This window comes from Motacilla alba, chromosome 8, assembly GCF_015832195.1.
Source record: "Motacilla alba alba isolate MOTALB_02 chromosome 8, Motacilla_alba_V1.0_pri, whole genome shotgun sequence".
Taxonomy (NCBI): Eukaryota; Metazoa; Chordata; class Aves; order Passeriformes; family Motacillidae; genus Motacilla; species Motacilla alba.
The window spans coordinates 4,327,482-4,345,217 of record NC_052023.1 but is presented as its reverse complement, the minus strand read 5'-3'; the positions used below and the strand labels follow the sequence as shown (position 1 = coordinate 4,345,217).

General features: G+C 44.8%; 1 long non-coding RNA gene across 1 annotated transcript; it reads right to left on the bottom strand.

Moving 5' to 3' along the window:
- Nucleotides 1-11,424: 11,424 nt before the first annotated feature.
- Nucleotides 11,425-17,472, bottom strand: LOC119704059. Its single transcript, XR_005257830.1, has 3 exons — nt 17,375-17,472; nt 16,288-16,487; nt 11,425-14,132 (listed from the first exon to the last, which is right to left on the bottom strand). It is a non-coding gene; the product is annotated as an uncharacterized LOC119704059 (long non-coding RNA).
- Nucleotides 17,473-17,736: the final 264 nt, after the last annotated feature.

The following is a 17,736-nucleotide window of genomic DNA, read 5'->3' as shown; positions in this document are numbered from 1 at the left end:
CCTCAGTTTAGAGGTTGAAAACTCTGGGCTGGCTGGGTATAAGGGATGTCAAAGGATTCCCATTATCAGGATGGATGATGAGATCCAGGGTTGGTTTGAAACCTTACAAATACCCTATTCATATCCCTTTTCTCTACTTATTCCCCTAATAGGAGAAGAGAATAATTTTCATTGTTTCTTTACCCCAGAAATCTTCTCCCACAGCAATGCTCCCCTCCAACACCTCTACACCCCAACACTGTGACTGTGTCTCACTAGACAAATATTCTGCTGACTTCTCATCCCTAAATCCCTCCAGCTCTTGGAGCCACTCTAGGTTTTCAAATGACTGCATCCCTCTGGATGAAGCTCTGAGCACTGCAAATCCTCATTTCCCCTGGTAGCCAGGGTTCATTCAGGTCAGTGGATCTTGTTCCATGAACAAGCCTTATTAGACCAGAGCCGTGCTGCTGCTTAACAAAAAAGGAGAGGAAGAAGGGACAGGACTAAACTCGTGTACTCAAGCAGCAGAGCTGGGCTGGGAGATAAATAAACCCCTAAATCATGGTGCTGCACCGTTGCCAGAGTGATCTATCTCTCCTTTGAAAATTGTGTCTGCAAGGAAATGACGAATAATTTTCCGCACGCAGACACACCGGAGTGAGTAACTTGGAGGCCGCCAGGATTTTCGGTATTCCCGTCCTTCCGCAAAGCTGCGGCCAAATCCCCGCTGAGCACAACGAAAGCCTCTCCCTCCTGGAAACCCCACTGGGGACTCGGAGAGCACCGTCAGAAAACCATGAGTAAAGGGCCCGAAATGATGTGCAGGATTCCAGCAGGATTCCAGCAGGATTCCAGCAGGATTCCAGCAGGATTCCAGCGGGACGTGGGCTCACGCCTGGCCCGCAGCCATGCGGAGGTCACCGAGGGAAATAAATCAATGGCCAGCGAGCTGTGCTGGTGGATTTGGCTGTGATTCCCACCCCAGGCTCATTGTGGTGACTCCAGGAGCTCCATTCGTCAGTGCCACGGCGGAAATACAAAATCCAGATCCTTATAATGGAGACCGTGGAAAGGAGGATCTCGGGAGGAACTCAGCAAAGGGAATCATCAGCACTTTGCAGCTGCATGTGTGTTGTCTAGGATGAGAAAACACAGGGAAAAATAAATAAATACCCCCAAATCCTGCTTGAAGGTCTCAGACCAAATGAAGTCACTTCCAGAAAAACAATGTGGAATGCTGATGGAGCACGTGGGTCTGTGCTGTGGTTAGAGCCTGCAGCAGGCTCCTCAGGGATTGGAGAGCCTGGTGCCTTGGCCAGGGTGGGACAGTTTGGGGTGCAATGGGGTAGCAGAGTCCCTGCATGGTATCTTTTCAGATGTCCCCAGCTTTCCAACATAAGCCAAAAGATCTCTGCCTCTTGAAGGAAGGGCTCATTACCTGTTGGGCAAACTTGATCATTAGCCACAATTTTTTCCCACTAAGTTTTTCCAATCCTTTCTTCTCCCACATTTATTTTACCCTTCTTTCACACCCTGGCTTTTGCAGGCTCTCCATGATGTTCTTGATGCCTCCAAAAACTCCAACGTGGCAGACTGGGAAGTTTTATTGTGCAATTATTGCTGAGTGCTAAACATAAGCTGTATCGTGGGGCTTTGTGCTCATCCTGAGAGGTAAACCAGGGCCTGAAGTTGTACCTGGAGAACTAGCTACAAATTTAGGTTTTAAGATGCTCCAAATAGAATAACCCAGGCAGATCTATTCTTTTTTTAAAAGCAGGAGGATTGAGATCTGGCCATGGCTCTGTCAGCTCCTTGGTGCCTGTGGGGTTGTTTAGCCTGGAGAAAAGGAGGCTCAGGGGAGATCCAAAACTCCAAAACTCCCCAGCAGGAGGGTGCAGCCAGGTGGGGGTCAGGCTCTGCTCCCAGGGAACAAGGGACAGAAAAATAGGAAATGGCCTCAGGTTGCCCCAGGGGAGGCTCAGGTTGAACATCAGGAAGAATTTCTTCACTGAAAAGGTGGTCAGGCATTGGAAGGGGCTGTCCAGGTTGGTGGTGGAGTCCCAGCCCTGGAGGTGCTCAAGGAACCCCTGGATATGGCACTCAGTGCTCTGGTGTGGTTGACAAGCTGGAGATCAGTCAAAGTTTGGACTCGATAGTCTTGGAGGTCTTGTCCAGCCTGAAGGATTCTGTGATTCCATGATTCTGTGACCCAGGGAGCTGGCAGGAGCTGCCACCACTTGCTGTCAGATACAGCCTGGGGAGCTGCTGGGCTCCAGACACTGGCCCAGACTGGGAAATAAAAGAGCCACTTTTGTCAGGAATATTTCACAGGAAGGAGAGATGTTGGCTGAAAACCTATTATTTTCTTTTATGAGAACTGTTGTAAATTTCTGCAGAGACCATGGACATTGAGAATCCAATTTCCCCAAGATAAGCCCATTTTGGCAGGGGATTTTGTCTCTCTATCCTTAGAATCAACAGTCATTTTTCAGATTTTTGCAAGACTTTGACCATTTTCATCCTTCTTTAGCTTCAGTTTTGCAGCTAGACCAGACTTCCCTCTTCCCACAGCGAGCGAAATTCATGGGTGGGCTGAGAAGGACCATATAGTTTATTGAGTTACATCTTCCTTAAACCCTCTTTTCTAAAACTTCAGTGAACCATAAGCAGGTACCTCACACAGAGCTAAACTTTGCAGAGAGCAAATGAAAGCCAGGCAGGAGGAGGGAGATTGTCCCAGGGGGGTCAGTCCTACTCTGGCTTGGCAAGGAGCACATCCTTATTAACGCTGGTTGTAATAACATCCTTCAGCTGGTCCATGCCTGCAGCAGGTGAAGTCTGCTGGATGAAGGCTTTGCCTTGGAAAGCTTCCTCTGTTGTTGCTTTATTTCAGTTCCCATTTGCAGGAAGGATGCAAAGCCTGCTCTCCCTCACAAGCTCTCCTTCTTCCCATGGCTTGCCCTGGGCTCCTGCTTGATAGCAAGATGTTAAGAATCATCATCAACAGAAAAACAGTGTGCTCTTTTATTTTATTTACACAGCTGTCATGAATTCTGTTATGCCTAAATCCTCTGTCTCTTCCTCTCTCAGTGGGCTGGAGAGAGAAGAATGGGCTTTCTAGCATTTGTGTTTACTTTTATTGCTGTTTAAAATATTTTATGGCCTTTTAACAGGGTGGCACAATAATAGTAAAATAACTTAAATGAAAAGAAATTTAGAGAAAATGTATTAAAGCATCATAGAAATGGATTTAACACTTCAAATACCCTTTCAAAGTGGCACCATGTCCTTGCTTTGAAGCAAAGCAATAAATTCACTTTGTAATTCTTTATTGGAGGTTTTATTGGAAATTAGAGTGCATGTACTGAACAAAATGTCAGCTTATCTACACGCAAATATTTTCCTACAAGTTGGATATAAGACAACATATTGTCCATTACAATGTGATTTAGATTACAGTAGCCAGCAGAGGTTCAGTCGCAGTCCAGCCCATGCTTATTGTCTGTCAGTCTGGATTAAAAGTCAGTTTTACTCTCAAAAATATGCAGACAGATGGTGTCAAATGGAGAAACAGAGATTTGCTTCAGGTTGTGCAGCAAGGCTGTGGCTGCTGAGCATCCCCTGGGTACACCCAGCACTGTCCCCCTGGCATGGCACAGCATTCCTCTCACAAGAGCCCCAGCAGATTATCCCCAGCACAAGTTGTGATATGCTGATAGCCTTATCTGGCTGGTGGCTGGAATTAAAACAATGCAGTGCACTAATGCAGCCTTTATCAGGGAGCAGACAAAACAAGGGGGATGGAGGATCGAGCTGCAGGCAGCGGGTTCACCAATGGGAGGCATCCACCTCAGGCCAAACACAGGAAGGCAGAAGGTGGATGCTTTGTTCTAAAAATAGCCACATATGCACTTTTTTACTAGTTTTGTGCTGAATGATGTCCTGAGGAGCAGTGGCAGCCATCAGCATCTCAGGGAACAAGGGCAGGCTAGGTACCCCAGCAACACAGTGGATGCTACTGTGCAGACTACACAGAGACTCTCATTCTTCCTCATCAAGGAGTAGAACCCAGACAAACCCCTTGGCTTGCTCAACGCTGATCATTTTCCTTCCCATTCCCTTTGCTTTCACAAAACTCATTGAGAAACTGGTGAATTGAAAAGTGGGGAAGGATGACTGTGCCTGCATGTGTTGTTTCCGTGACATAAATAATTGCTGTTCCAAAGGTCACTGCCACGGAGGAGTCACGGGTGGGATGAGAACAAATGGTAATTATGGCACTTGACAAGCTCCCAGCAGCCCAGAGAGATAAATCTGCTGCCTGCTCCTGCTTGAACTTTCGGCATCCTGGATTTCAGGAGCTTCCACTCTCCTGCATGATCCAACAAACATCCTCTCAGGATCTCCGGTGAATAAATAACTCTTTGAAATGCGTCTTCTCTGCTGTGGCACCCGTCCCGAGGAGCGCCTGCCTGTCCCTTTGGCATTGTGTAAACACGCACAGCACAATCCAGAGCTGTTTTTTCTTGACTAGCAGCATAACTACTTCTTCAAAGGGCCAACTCCCCATGCCTGAGTTCATCAAGCTGTCACTCAAAAAAGTCAAATCTCCGGACGGGCGCTGCAGCCCTCTCATGGGCTCTCCAGCTTCCCGCAGTTTCTGGGCTCCAACAGGAGCTGTTTGACTCAGCTGGCTGCTGGGCTGCAGGAGGGCACTGTTTTTGTGCCAATAGACAGCCCTCTGTGCAAGGTCAGCTCCTTCACAGCCGCCCCTCTGCTCCCTTTGAAGCCTGGGGTGTCAGCGAGCTCGGCATCGCTGTCGTGGTGCATGAGGGAAAGGGGTTTATTGTGCCAAAGGGTGTTTCTCCTGGAACTTTTTCTTGTTTGCTGCAAACCTGTGATCCCAGAGCCTGGCTCTCAGGACAGAACAGGGTTTTGTTTAACTGGAACCAGGGGCAGGTTTTGCTTTGAAGGTGCCCCTTCCAGCACAGATGAGAGCCAGGCTCCTCAGTGGTGTAAATCAATGGTGCTTCTACAAAGTCATGTGTTACCAGTCAAAATCTGTCTGGTTCACCTCTCCGAGCATCTGTCCCTCTGGCCAGAATCAGAAACACTCAAAAAACACTGGCTTTGTCCTACCACGCTGGCAATATCCAGATTAAGTTGTAAATTTGGTACTAAAAACCCATTGTCATGTTCAAGCTATGCAGGGTGAACACAACCTCACACTGCAAGGTAGCAGAAGGAGATTAAATATTATAACCAAATCAGTTACAGATTTATTCCATAAACTTCTTGTGATTTCATTGTATTTTTCCCTCCTTTGATGAATGGATTTTCCCAAGTCTGACAGATTTATTTTTTGTGGCAGGTATTTTTTTTCTGTTGCCATGCTTTATACCAGTTTTCCATTAAATCCTAAGGAGCAAGATGAGGTGAGAAATAAATTTGCTTGTAGCTGCAACTTGATTTAGGTCCATGTAGTTCTTATTTGAGAACTTCTTTTGAACAACACAAGGACTCTGTTTCCAATGTCTTTGTGTGCCTGTTTGGAAACACTGGTGTTTTTAGCAAAGGGAAGAAATCTGAGAGAAATTACAGGGTCTGCAAATGGCATTTTTTTAAAAAAATTGCTATTAAAATAAAAAGAACCTGTTTTAAGAATCACCTTTAAATGGGAGATTTTCTGAAAGATTGTGGAATATTTACATGTAGTTAAAAAGGTGTTCTTGTAAAGACCTGTGGAGTATTTATTCATTACCAAGAAGAATTTCATTCAATGTACTCAGGCAGCCTTTAGGTTTCCTCAGATTTCTTTGGAGATTTCCAAACTTATAAATGCTGTAAATATGATCAGACATTGCTCTGTCTGAATTCTGTTTCACTGACAATTTTTTTTTCCTTAAAAAAGAAAAAATACAATCCACTTTTTCTTTTACTTGACCTATATTTGATATTTAAGGAAATTAAACAAATCTCACGTTTAGCCTCCCAAAATAATACAGGGTGTCCATTAACACGTGTTAAAATTAATGAAAGCTTGGTGGTGAGCATATAAATAGCACAGCTGCCAGGCTGTTTTGTGAAACTAAAGTTGAGCTCTCCCTGCTGTAAAGTGTTCAGAGCAAATTCTCAGAGATAATTCCTGTTGCTGCTTCTTTTGTTGTTCCTGCTTTTCTGGGCTGTTTGTTTGCACACTGGAGCAGTGCTCCATCAGTACCCTACAGCTCCATCAGTACCCTACAGCTCTGCAAAATTATTTGCAAGTTTCTCAGTGTTTCTACATTCATCCCTCTGAGGAGACAGCAGGTCCTTTTGTCTCTGCCCATTTGCACAACAATGTGTTGATGATCCTCCTTGTGAGTCCCTTCCAGCTCAGGATGTTTTATGGTTCTGTGAATATCCTGGTGTAATTTCACTGTGTTGAGTAGGGAGAATTCCAACAGACAGCCCAACTGGTGAGCTTTGCATCAAGTTAAAGGGAAAAAATTAATAATCTAACACTTCTGAATATCCCTATCCAGGGATTTGGATCCTTGTTCCTTATCCTGCCTTTTTTGCCCTGTTATTAGAGTTCCTAATTTCTTTTTCCCTAAGATAGCAGCTCTCTTCCATTCCCACCTCCACCAGTTTTTATGGGCCTGACCATAATTACATGGCACCACACTGTGGTTCCCCAGCAGCAGGTTTCTTACCTGTTGGCTTATGCCTGGTTTTCCTAGCAAAAATTACATCAGAATCTGACCCTCTGCTTTTGTTGCTCTGTCCTTAAATGAAGAAACACGGCACCACCGACATGAGCTTAACAAAACCATCATAAAGCAGCTTTACCCCTCATGCTCTGGTTCCAGATAAAGCCACCTTGAAGCAAATCTGTGATTAAAAAACTCTTGCAGCCATGAGGCTCAGGACACCCGACCTCTCTCCTCAACCTGTGATGTGAAAGCCAAAGTTTTGATGCACTATCCAGATAAAAGATCCTTCTTCCCATCAGGAAGTCGCTGAGGAGATTAAAATATGAAATGTGATCTTACATGAGGCCAGGAAGTTAATACATCCCCCCACCGAAGAAATTACACCTTATAAACAAACAGCCAGCAGCAGTGAGTGTGAGTTTTCTGCAGAAAGCACCAGTGGAGCTCAAGCAAGGACATGCACCCCCCACAACAGAGGTGTTCATCTAAAAACATTTTCCTAACCAGTTCCCCCCCCCGCCCCACAACTCCAATTAAGCTTGAAAATTTTTTTCCATCAGCCCTTACCAGAAAGCATCAAAAGCGTATTCCAAAATCCACTGACATCATAGGAAGCCTTTCCAAAGGCTAATGGGCTTTGGGATCAGGCCCTCAGTTTTGATTCCAAGCCTTCACAACAGTGAGCTTAAATCAGCCCCTGAGCTTGTGAGTACCCCAGAAGATTTTCCAACATTACGTTCGTTTGGGACCAGGTTCTCCCCATGTGGTGGAGTTGATGTGAAGCCCATTTAAATCCCATCAGTCACTACAAAGAGGATGGGAGAAGGGCCAGGCCGGCTGAGCAGAGGTGGAATTCACCTTACAGCTGCTCATATCAGCAGGGTTTAAGGGAGGGACACCCATGCCAGGAAGCTGCCAAAGAAGCGGTGCCAGTGGCACCGTGATAGGACGGAAACAGTGATGAGGCTGAGAAGTTTGCATGGAAAAGAGTGGGAAAGCCATGGAAGAAACATCACAGAGAGTCTCTGCTCTGCACAGCAGCTTTGCCACTATTCAGGTGGTGCAACATCAGTGTATCTGAATATTTCTGGGCCTGCCTTTTTGTGGTAGTCATCCACCCAGTGTCAGACATTAATCTTTGTTTAATTGACCAGAAGGCTGCAGATCCATGGTATGTGAATGTGATCCTAATTATCTCACTTCAGGTTACACACTGGTTTTCTGCATGTTGCCTTTTGGAGCTGTGGAGCAGCTTGTTTTTTTGAGGAGAACATAAAAGAGAGAGGGGCAGGGGGGGTGTTAGTTACAGCTATAAATTTTACAGTTCACTGGAAACCACATTAAATGGCAACATCAGTTTATAGATCAACTCTGCAACTGCTTGGTCGTTAAAGCAGTGGTGGCAGATTATTTTGTTTTAGCCCTGTAAAATATGGGCACCGTGTTTGCTGGGAGAGGGCTTAAAAAGAACAATAAAAGTCTCCAGTGTCTTTGATTCCTCATCTCTCTTGCACTGCACTGGGCAACATGATCTGATCTGTGTGTGCTTTTCTGGGGGGGAGCGTTCACCAGGCTTTTCGCTTATACTCAGGAGTGCAAAGCTGACGAGTCTTCCTGATTTGAGGTTACACCAACTCTGCATCACTCTTGGACTGGCCCAGAGGCAGAGGATATGGCCAGACCACTCTGAAGCTGCTTCCAGGGGCAGCAATTTCCAAATTTCCAGTGCCACTGAGCAGTGCATCCAGCTGACAGCAGCGCCCATGCTTGGCTGACCCTTCTGAGACACAGAGCGCCGCATGCCTCTTCCAGATCAGCCAGACCCAAGGACAAAGTCCATGTGCAAAAATAAAACTTGGAAGTGATTAAAAAAATGGAATCTCTTCCCAGACAGCGCCTAATCACTGCCTGTCTTCTGAAAATGTAGACATTTATTTTGGACTATGAAGAACTTCTTTCAAAAATTTGGCCAGTGCTAAAGACACTGAGCTCGCTGGAAAATTCCAGCCACAATGTGCTGCCTGGTGACCAATAAATCCTGCATTGATATTTTCCTTCCTGATTGGAATTGGAGTGCTGTTTGCAGGACTGGTGAGCTGTGGAAGAATTAGGGTTAATGATCATGTTTTTATCTGCATGTGGCACAAAGTTTTTCCCACCCAAAGAACAATAAGTGCTGCTTCACCACAGGCCTGGTTGATCAGAAAGCTTTTCTTTTTAAAAAGGGAGAGTTCCAGCTTGAAAATGCAATATTGTCAGGGGCAATGAATTAGCTTTACTGCACAGTAGACAAATGGGAATTCTCTCACATAATCACTAAGAAGTTAATTGTGTGAAATGAAACATTTTACAGAATGCTACTGCTGCCACTCACCACACTGTGTAGAATTTCTCTGGATGAAATCCCAGTGGCTTTGTGGAGGATAACCCAGAGATGAGATGTGGCACATGGCTGTGACGAGCCACTGTGGTAGGTCCAGTTGCAGATAGGAAACCAAACAGAAACCCCTGTGTTTGCTGTTGATACAGGATTTAACTGGGTGGCTGGAAGGCTTCTGGCTGTCTTTTTTTTCCCCCTATAAAGGCTGGACCACTAAAGCCACTGGTAACATTCCCACTGCAGGAAGAAGAAGTGCTCAAATTAATCGAGTCCAGGTTGAAGGTGACGGCAGTCACCACCACAAGGCTGTCAGCCTCAGTCACTTTCTTGGGACTAGCCAATATTCTGGGCATGTTTTTGGTGATTTCTGCAGAACTTACATGGCTGCATGTGAGACCTGAGTGCACTTTTGGCTCCAGAGCCACAAGAGCAGCAGAGAGCTGTCAAGGATGCATGAAGGACCCCTTCTGTCCCTTTCCTGTCAACAGTAACAGCTTTTGTTGCCCTCATCTCAACAAGTGGTGCAGCCTTGTGAATGCCAAATCTACTTCAAAAAACATAAACAGAATTTAGTAAAAGTGTCTGAGTACATGGCAGTCCTGTCAAGTTTGTTTGCTTGCTTCCTAATGAACAGGATTGTGAAGGCTGTTAGCAGCTCAGGCTCTGAGTAAAACAGCTGGGTCCACAGTTGTGATTTCCATCAGAAAGAAAGGAAAAAGGAAAAGCGGTTGTTTATCCAATGCAAAGGGAAAGGGCAATGTGTCTCTGCTCGAGATGTGTGTACTAACATTACATAATCTGCTGCAATAAAGAACTGGGAGGTTTCGTTATTTTTAGGGTTTTTTTTAATGTGAGGGAGCTTTCTTGGCCAAGGGCAGCATGAAGACTGAAGATTTCCCTCTTCCACCAGGCTGCATCCTATTTACAGCACTCCAGCACATATTGCTGGGTTAGAAACCCAGCCACAGATCCATTTTGATGCCACAGAAAATGCTGGTCTCCATAAGATGTCACAGTCATGGTGCTGGGGAGGCTCATGGTGGGAGAATGAGTGTGGCATGCCATCAGTGCTTTGATATTCCAGCAGGGCATCCCCAGGGACCTTCTGTCAGTGGGAGAAGGATGAAAGATCTGGCAGGGGCTTATCTCAGCCAGGGTGGTGGCACAGGTCAAGGCATGCTGTGCTGTCCTGCTGCAAGGAAAGCCATCCCTGAGCAGCCCTCTGGAGACGAGCAGCTCTGTGTCTCTTTGATGACAAATGCTTCAGATCATCTGTGCAGCTCAATCTTGTCATCATTTGGGTGTTGTTCTGTTTACTGCCCCGCATTTAAAAATAAAGACCTCGTCAGGAAAAGGTTGCAACACGCCCCGAGAAAGACATTATTTTCAGCTTAAAATTTCCTATGTCCCCAGCTAAAAATGTGGATCAGAGATAAAGCCTGACATGTTCTCACCATTTGTCTCTTTGGCAAAAGGAAAAGAGGGGTCATCCAGCCCTGGGTCTGACGTACAGGATGCCACTTGAGCCGTCACACTCGATAACTTCAACTTGAACTTGTCCACTTGTGTAAGTGGGGCTGATTTATAACCTTGCCACACAGACCTCATGTGATTTTCTGTGTGGTAAGAAGCTGCCCTGCTGTCATGGCATTAAACAAGTTTTTTCTTGCCAGTTGCTCAGCACCAGGGACCAGGGTGCTAAGGTGTAAAGGGCCCTGAGGATGCACAAATCATGGTGCAGACATGGTATCCCCATGACAGAGGGAGCTGGATGGGGTTTGGCACTCACTGATTTGTTGTAAAACTCCTGATTCCTAGTAGGGAAAAAAAAATTCCTTCCAAATCCCAAAAGAAAGCTGTAAAGTCAGACACTCAATTTACCTTTGCCATTAAAGTCATCGTAAAGAGTTCTTCATTTAAAAATACAAACCAGAAAATCAACACACTTTGCTCGCTGGTGGCATCCCTGCCCATGGCAGGAGGGTTGGAACTGAATGACATTTAAGGTCCCTTCCAACCCAAACCATTAAGGAGAAAAAAAATTATATATAAAACCCCACAATTGCTACTAAAATCTGAGGGAATGCTATCTAAACACCAGTGTCTTGGGATCTTTGTGTGTTTCCTCTGACAGGTTCAGCAATAGTTGGGCTATCCCTGTCTCCGTGCAACTTAGTGAGAGCAGAAATGAACAGGATAATCCAAATCACACTATCCAAGGGCTGGTTGGGAGCCCAGACTGGAATTCTAAGGAAAGGGTTGTTCTGGCCATGGACAGGTGCTTGTTTTTTTTGTAATATTTTTTACATTATTTACTGTAATAAAATAAATAAAATACATTATTTATTGTAATAAATCTCTGTGATCTTCTGCTCCCCATGAGACCATCACCTACCAAGAGTAAGAGAGAGGTTTCCTCCAAACCTTCATTCCACATCTCATGGCACAGAAGGCATGCAGGTTTTAGGCAGCAGGATTTCAAAGGCTGAGGCCAGTTGTAGATGCTGGTGCTGGGAGTGCTGTGACGAAGCCTTTCTGTATGAGTCAGAAGAGAAACGTGGTGTTCGCCCAAACCGCTCAAATTTTTGTTTGTTTGTATTTTACTTCATACATTACTCATAATTTTATGTTACATGGCTGCAAAACAAAGTCCTTTCAACATTTATTTACTAAAGATGAGATTGGCTGGATTTGAGAGGGCACGAGGGAAAACAGATGAGATAACTGGAAAAAGCAGGAATTAGCTCTCATTCTTAGGACGAATCCAGCAAAAATAACACATCCTATGGGCTCCTGATACGTTTAAAGACTCAGAGTCAGTTCATGTCTTCACTGCCATACAGAGCCCATCCCACAACACAGTTTCCACATGATAATGAAGATTGAGGCAGGGCAAGGCTGGCTTTGAGGGTCAGGAGTTGGACAGTGAGTAGAAAGCAGTGAGTTATTCTGTAGGATGTGTCCTCATGGGTTTTATCCTCCCCTGGCAGGATGTGCCACACACCAACTCACTCTGGTACTGAAAAACATCCAGGAGTGCAGAGAAACATCCACTGGGAAAAAGAGCAGCCACCAAACTTCCTGCCTCCCACGAGCTCCTTGACCATCCCACTCTGGTGAGTTCTGCTGCGGCTGCTGAAGCTAAAAAGTGCCTGTCTTTGTGATTGTTTGAGTTTTTGGAAGTGAAACAAGTGGCTGGCTGCACCAGCTCCTGCACTCGGATGGCTCTGGGCAGCCTGACAGGTCACACATCCACGTTTGCAGTGCTCAGAGCTTGGCCCTCACTTTTTCTGGGAGGTTGCTCAGTGGTTTGGAGCAGATGATGCTGTCCAGCACCCCATCCTTCCACCCCACAGCTGCACATGCAGCAGAGATACTGTCAGAGGTACACTTGGACATTCTACCCATTTACTTTATAGGGAAAATATGTTCTGAATTGTTTGAGTAAGGAGGGGGAAAAAAACCTCATCCATGCTTTCCTGGCTGGATTCTGCATCTCAGCTCCTTGTTTTGACTATATTTTCCCCCCATCTTTCATTTGCCCCTTTCAACTAAGAACACATGCAGAGGTTATTTGGAATTGTTATGTGTGTCTTATATCGGAGTGATTAATTACTCAGAAATGTTCTGTTTAAAATAAAACTCCCTTACAATGCTTGGACTGTATGAAGACAGCTTAGAGCTGGCACAAATGAGAGTTATCCCCACTTTTAAAGGCTATTAATAGTGCCAAAGAAATACAAAGGAGACCCGTAGCACCTATGTACTTATTATTCATCACATCCATGCTTGTTATATAGGTATGCATGAGATAAATAGAAAGAGAGATCTGCTCAGCACAATGCTTAGGCTGTGCCAAAGAAATAAAATTCCCCTCCCTGGAGAGCCCAACTAGAAGGGGCTAGCAATGAAATCACAGATTACAATCACAGCTAAATGGCTTCTTTGAGCAAGGAGATGAGCTGGCCTGTTTTCCCTGGGAGGCTGCTCCTGATATGCATGACCTTATAAATAAAGAGGCATGAACCAGATGCCAAGGATGTGAGCCAAAGCTGATAAAAGCCAGTGGGAGTCCTGCAGTGTCCACAGGCTTGGGAGCTGGTCTGTGATGCCATGAGCTGTCTGAAAGGAGCTGCTGCAGCCTGGCATCCCCAAACTCCTCTGGACATGGCTGTGAACTCATCCCCACAGGATACGGACACTTTGTGCATTGCCCTCAGCATCCTTCTGTAAGGAAGCAGTGTCATTTCTGTTTTACCAACAGACAGCACAGGTTAAGCAGGGTGGCTTCTTCTTGTCTGGGATGAAGAAGTCACCTGGGATGATGAGCAAGAGCTGTGAATGCCTGATTTCAGCTTGCTCTGGCCTGGGGACTCTGGAAGGAACCACTGTGTTAAAATAACCTCTGTGCGGTGTGGCTGGAAGAAAGTCATGCAGTGATTTCATTTCATATTTGTGTTGCAACTCGTAATGGTACAACATTAGGAGTATCTGAGGATCTGTTCTCCTCCGGAGCGTAAACCAGACCACGCCTAGTGAAGGCAAAAATACTCTTTAGCATTCACCAGGTGGCAGTTTATATTAACCAGATCCACGCTGAAATTCAGCTGCCTCCACCTCATCACTTCCCAGGAAGCTGGTGAGCTATTAGATAAAGACCTCATTTCAGAAACATTGATTTTCAGTAGGGATTTTCTAATAAATTCCTTCCATGAGAAAGGTATAGCTTGTTAGAGACTGCAGCTCAAAACACTTCTTGTGGGAGTAGGTAGCATTCCTTTCCTACTCATCCGTGGAGATTTCCAGCCAAAAAACAGGGACACAACTAGCCAAAGTAAGGAGTTCACCCAAATAAAGTGATGTCGTGTCATTGGAAAACAGTGGAAAATGTTCTGGAAATATTCATGTCGTGTTCTCCAGCAGCAGAGTTTTTTCACAGAGGGTGTTCCTACTGACAAAGAGCCCATGAGCAAATCTTCTCTGCTGGTTCCACCTTTTCTCTTTCTGCTGTGAGCCCCAGCTACCAAGATGTGAGCTTCTGGCATTAGAAAGATGAGTAGAAATATATCTTAATCCTTTGGAGGGAAAAAAAAAAAGAAATCATTACGGTCATTGCAAGAAGATTTTGCTCCCTCCAACACATTGGGCTAAAACCATGACTGTTAAACCTGGCTAATCACTTTTTAGTCAGTGGAACTCCCTGAATGTTTATGTAATTATGGGCAGAGATCATATTCCTTCCTTCTTGTGCCACATTTGGTCTTTAAATTAAAGCAGCGTTTTCCTCCTTTCCGCCGCGCTCCTCCAATGTATTTATAGACAAGTATTGTGTTCATCCTAGAGGTCATTTAGTAGGCTGGAGGTAGCACAGGTTTTGAGTTTCATTTTGTAAGAAGGTCACATATTCCCTGGTGTTTCTGGTTGTCCTTTCCCTGCACTTTTTCTGGCTGGGATTTCCCTTCCCTGGAAGGTGCCCAACAATGCTGGGCTCTTATCGACGCCTCTTGCAAAGGCTTCCCTGCTCCCCATGTCTGCTCAGTCCCCTTTCCCAGGATCAGATCCACTCTTCCCAACAAAAGCTGGTACTCTGGAGTCACCCTGTGATTAATTAACACAGCTGGGTATTTTCTTCCTTTTTCATTTCCTTCTGGTGACCAAACTCCTCCACCAGGCTGCCTGGCTCTCCACTGTGGAAGCACAGCTCCAATTTGGGCTCAGTTCTTGCCATGCTTGAGCCTCTGAGAGAACCTGGCAGGACCCAGGCTGCTCCACAGCCCAGGCAGCAGGAAAATTTGGTTCCCACAGGACTGGTAGTAAAGCAGGGGCTTGTCCTGCACTTCCCCAGAGCTCCCAGAAACAGATGCAGTTCTGGAAAACAGTTGAGCCTGACAGAGATCTCCAGGCTGAGACAAAAAGCCATTTGGTCAGAGTATGATCATCCAGCTGTATTCAGGACACAGCTTGCTGATTTTATGGATACACATATATCTTTTAGGACTAGAAATCAGCCTTGTTTTTCTCTTTGTGTCTAATGTTTGACATATGATGTAAATTTACTTTTACAACGTACAGACATAAAAGCTACTGTGGCTTGGACGTAGAATTTATTGATTGTAGAAAACTGACTACCAGGTTTGTTGATTAAGAATTTTTTATACAACGGGAAAGACAGAAAGAATCAAAGTACATGAGAGCAAATTTTGTATTAGACAGAAGTTATTCAGTCTCTTAAAGTTTCACTGCTGTAACTAAACAATGGATTTGTTTTAGCACAGATCTATGCTGTAATTTTTAAGGTGCCCTCAGTAACCATCTACCTATCCATAGGCTTTGCTCAATTAATAAAATTTCCTAACTAGATTTATACTTGCCCAAGTGGTAAGTTCTGAATTTGGAATGATAAAGCAAGTTTTGTCGCTTCTCTAGGACAATAAGGCCATAAAATTTCTTCACAAGAACCTGTGCAAAAATGCAATGGCAGACTCTAAAATCAACGTGAGAACAGAGTGATTAGGAGCTACACCCTGACGCTTTTAGATGGGTTTGTGCTCTCACAAACAGCAGGTCTGCTTTGCTGTGTGCCCATCACTTTTGCAAGTACTAGCACCTGTTTTGTTCCCAGGAGAGACGGGAACAAGACACAAAATCCCTCTGCTTTCTTTGTCCTTTTGTTGGTTTTTGTCTTTGGCTCAAACGTGTTGATCTTTTCTAGCAGAACTTCACAAATGTTGTCTGCGTGTAAGATGTGCAATGGACAGAGCCTGGCCTCTGGTTGTTATCATGGCCTGGTTCATATAAAATTTTCTAGCCTGGCTTTGTAATTGAAACCATTTTCATGCTGCAAACACACAAAGCTACGGAGGAAGCCACGCGTGCAGCTGAGAGAACGCGTTCTGCTCCAAAGTATCATTAAAGCAATTTCCCATAATGTCTGGCAGCGAGCAGGTTTCTTTTAATGATTTTATTAAAAAGCGAATTAAAGGCCAAAGGTTGCTTTCCTACAGCCCTTAATTTCCTGTTGCAGTGCCAAACGCTGTGCAGGAGCTGCTGGGAGAGGGGGACAAGGGAGCCTTCCCCAGGGATCAGCCCTTGGAGCATGGCTGTGGCAGCTCTGCTCCCACAGTGCCAGCAGAAAACACAGTGACACAAACACACAGTGAGCAATTTCTGACACAGTGGAAGGGAAAACACTGCTGGCTCCAAACAAGGCTCAGGAGATCCATGTAATACCTGGAATACGAATTTCCATTGATGCTGTTGATATGTAATTCCAGGGAGGGTAACCCACAGGAAAAGTGGATCCGGGATCCTTTGGATTAGTGGCACAAGTCTGCATTTTCATGGAGTATTTATGCAGCTGGATGTTGCCAATCTTTTATTTCTGCTCTTCAGGTGGGTAAGCTTGTGGAGCTCTTCCATTTGAGGAGCACCTGTGGAGAAACAGAGTCCTCTGTGAAGAAGCAAACAAACCAATGCAAAAAGAATAAACTCATAAAATAATAAGGGCACCAACAGGCCCCAGCCTGCTCCTCCTTGGACCTAACCACCTCTCTTGTGCTTGTGAGAGAGAAAATGCAACAGCCCAACACAGATAATGGGGGTTAAACCATTAACCCCCATTGAGGGGGTTTAACTCAGAGGTTTGGAGTCTGATGAGACTTGCTTCCTGTGGTGTCCCATTATTTGGAAAATCAAACCTCAATTCCCTCCTGGTGTGCAGGGCTCTGTGAGAGGCAACTTGCACCTCACAGCATACATGGGTTGGGCCAACTATAGGAGTAAGATGTTGGTAAAACTCCAATCTTTAAAATACTTTAATAAAACAACTATAATTTACCCCACTGCAAGAGCTATAAACTGTAATTTAATAATGTGCTTGTCAGGGGACAGCTTTTTTAAATAATAATAATAAAAAAAGAGTTTGAGTATTATTAAAGAAACGTAATATATAAAAAATGTCTAATTGCTGAGGAAACAGCATGATTATGATTTTCAGTTATTTAGAATGGGAAAACCATTCTAAGCAAGGGAGCTGTGTCTTTATGGTGGAGTCTTGCTGTACGAGTCTCATGAAATTTTCAAGGAATACTGTTCCAAATCTTTACTGTGCTTCCAAATTATGTTAAACTGTTAAGCTTTCATCCTGCTCCAGCAGTGGGTTCTCAAGCACAGATGACATTTCTTGCATGGCATTTAGTCATCTTTCAAATAAAAGAAGTTTATTTCCTACAGGACAAAGCTTCATGCTTTGGGATCTTGGATTTCCAGGTCCAGTTCCCATAAAGTACCTCCAAAACACCAGTTTTAAGATCAGTACCTGGAGTGGTTTGAACTCTCTGAAAGCTCAGCTCAGGGCAAGTTTAGCCATGCAAAACCATCCAATTTCTGCTCCATCTTGGTTGCAGTCATCTGCCCTGACACAAAATAGGATTAAGAATCATACAACTGCTTCCAGCTAATAGATTTAGGCTGTGGTTCCAGGATTATTAATACCAGATCTGTGCACTGCCAGCTCACCCAGGACTATAAATCTAATGTGGATCAGGCATGGACACATGATTGTGTTTTGTCAAATTAGCCAAGGGACATGATATGGAATTTATACCAGCTTTATCCTCCTGTACTAGCTGCACTCCTGCTGTGGAAAGGCAGGAGATTGCTGGTCCAACGCGGAGTTAA